Here is a 3,270-nt window from a genome sequence, read left to right as displayed (position 1 = left end):
GTACAACTCAGATGGCATCGTTCAAGAAACCCCCAGTTTGAATGACTTCTCAATACTTGGATGGAGTTCTGTATATTCTGCGAGTGTCTTTACAAAGGGAAGTTCCTGAAATCAGTTTTTCAGGAGTAGACATTAAACCAAACAATTCTAACACAGTAGACTAATTTAACTATGTTTAGTCTCTGACGTGTAGAAGGACAAGATTAAAATGGAGGTACTATGTCCGAAGAGTAAAAATGCAGGCTCCTTGAAGTCCCTTCACATTTGGCCTAAATACTTCCTAGCTTGTTTTTAAATCAGCTGATGCAAACGACAAGTTATAAATAATCGGACAACCAGAGTGCCCTGTTCTAGAGAGCGATGACCTTTATGTTCACTGAGCATCTGTTCTAATGTCCCCTAGGGAAAACCACCTGAAATTAGAAAGAAAAGGGCTTATGATGGCTGTTAAGAATAATTCTCCTGTTCTCTCTTAAATTTTGTGGGACTTAAAAGTGATTCTACAGTTATTGAAATGATTTTTAAAAATATTTTCAGAAATAGTTTAACTTTTCATTTTGCTGTCAGATTGGCAGGGCCCGATTCTTAGAAAAGTACTTACATAGTTTGAAAAATAACTTTGTAGATGTCACTGCATTGTTGAGTTATTGCTCTTTAAGTCCCTTTCTTGTTTTAAAATTTTGATCGACGCGTATTGTTAATGGGAGAGACACGGCTCACACCATTGATCCTTCTCTTTTTGAAATGTTCCTCTGGCTTTAAGATACCTGATTTTCCTTGCGTTTCTACCCCCTCTCTCTTTGCTGGCACTTCATCGTCAGCAAGAAACGTAAACATTTTCACCCCTGTGCCCTGCCTGTTCTCGGCCCTCTTCTCGTACCTTCCCCCTGGGTGATTCCAGCCAACCTCATAGCTCTACTCACTCATCTGTAGAGCGTGGTTTTCAAAATTGGTATTGCTATTAAAAACCCTGAACTGAGCCCTGACCTCCAGGCTTATACATAAAACCGACTGCCAAACATCTACTTGAATGTCCCATAGGGACTCAAATTTAATATGGTAAAACCGAACTTACTATATTTTCTCCCAGAACCTAGTGCTAGTTCATTTCATGGCATCCAACTCCCATGTGTGGGAAACACACTATAGACCCTTTCCTTCTCTTTTTTCAACCAGCCAGTCATCATGCCCTATATTATCTACCCCTTTGATGTCTCTGGTATTTGTCTTCTCCTTATCATCCTCACTGATTCTGCCTTCATTCGAGTATTCACCATCTCTTATCTAAACTATTGTAAGAGATTCCATTTTTAACTCAGCATAGACTCTGCAGCTTGATTTACTTTTCCAAAATGCAGATCTAATAATATCCCTCTCCTTTTAACACCCTTCAGGGGTTTCTATTTCATAAGCATCCATTTAAATTCCTTAGTGTGTCATACAGAATTCTTCACATCTGTCTTAACGATCACCCCTCTGTATCAGTTATCTATTGCCACAGTAATGCTGTGTAACAAACAAGCACAAAACTCTGAGACAGACTTTGGATGCCTGCATTGCTCTCGTCTGGGGAGGCCCGCTGGGTGGCAATCTTGAACTTGGCTGGAGTTGTTCTTGTGTCCAGGGTGGACTTAGCTGGAATAACTTCGACAGCTTGGCTCGGACCATGTCTCCCTTGTCCTCCAGCAGGCCAGCCTGGGCACGGTTTATGGGGACCACAGAGGTGCAAGAGAAAGCACAGGCAGAAATACACAAGGTTTCCTGAGGCCTAGCCTCCGAATCGTCACATTATCACGTCTGCTGAATTTTATTAGCCAAAGGAAGTCATAAGACTGGCGCAGATTCAGGGTTTAGGAATCAGATTCTGCCTATTTAATGGGAGGAAATGTGAAGTCACACGGCAGTAGGCTTGAACTCGGAACGGGGAGAATAGTGAGGGGGTAGAACTGGAGCCTTCATTGTACTCTCCATCTTCATCTTCACTAGTCTCTACCAGTCTGCTCTGGCTGTTCTGTGCAGCATGAACTGGTGGCGTCTCCTGAATATGCCCGGCTCTTTGCACTTCTGTTTTGTTTAGCTTCTGCCATTTCATCTGCCCAGGATTCCCCTTCGCCTCGGCCCCAGGCCTGGCCCCAGTACACACCAGCTTGTCTTTCATGGTCTGGCTCTTTCCTGACCCCCTCACCCTACTTCTTTGTGAACTTTATCTAGCCTTTACTTAGTCTTATGTAGACTTGAACTGTTTTTGTTGGTTTTTTGTTTGTTTGTTTGTTTTTTAATTTTTTTATATGCTGGTGTCCCCCTAGAGGCTACAAACTTATTCAAAGCAGAGACCCTTCTTAATTACTTTTTTATCCTTAGAAACCAGCATTGTCCTTGTCAAATGCTAAGTACTTTATAACTCTTGGTAGAATAGAAGTTTGGAAGTGAAGCAAGTGATAGAAGTGTGATTGATAAAATCTATTCGCTTGTCTTCAGATTCATCCAATTGCTAAAAAGAAGTAGCCGATGAAGGTGATTGGTTTGGGAAATAATTTTTAGGTAAGCATTTAAAAGACAACTTTTTTTTGGAGTATAGTATATTTTAAAACGGAGTGGTGAAAATGGAGGGTAAAGACATTTCTAGCTCCTCCTTTAAAATTCACCCCAAGCAAAGAATAAAGGAAAGAAAAGCATATATACCATTTTGAAGGGATGGAGGAACATTTATGACCCCAGAGACAGACAGTGGTTGAAGCAATGACAAATTACTCATCACAGAGGAAGAAGGTGAACCTGTGTCTGGTGTAGATGTGCGTGCATGTGTGCGTGTGAGTACACAAAAGTCACTGCAAGATTTACGGGCTCTGGGTACCGTGAAGGGCAAGGGCAAGGGCAAGGCTGGAAGCCGAGAACCAAGGATTGTTGGGAAGTTTGGATAAAGAGCCTTAAGGACCCCTGCTTCCCGCCCTCACCCATTGCAGTCAGTTGACGACATGCCTCCTATTCTCTCAGGAGAGGTTTGTTGTTTGGAAACACTGAGCCAGGAAGGCTCTGGACCCGAAGCTTCAAGAGAAGAATAAGAATGGAATTTCCAACCACAGCCATTCTCCCTCAGACAGCATCCTTCACTGGAGAACCTGAACTTCCCCAGAGAAAACATTTGCAGATACGGACACTCGGGACCCCTGACAAATGATGTAACTGGTCCCCCTGCAACTCCCCTACACTCCACTCCTACGACCCTGCAAGGCCCACTCTGTGCACCGCAGAGCTTCCAGCAGTGAAGCA

Source organism: Pteropus vampyrus, unplaced genomic scaffold (assembly GCF_000151845.1).
Source record: "Pteropus vampyrus isolate Shadow unplaced genomic scaffold, Pvam_2.0 Scaffold98, whole genome shotgun sequence".
NCBI classification, from domain to species: Eukaryota; Metazoa; Chordata; class Mammalia; order Chiroptera; family Pteropodidae; genus Pteropus; species Pteropus vampyrus.
The sequence above is the reverse complement of the archived record's forward strand: the minus strand, read 5'-3'. Positions refer to the sequence as shown.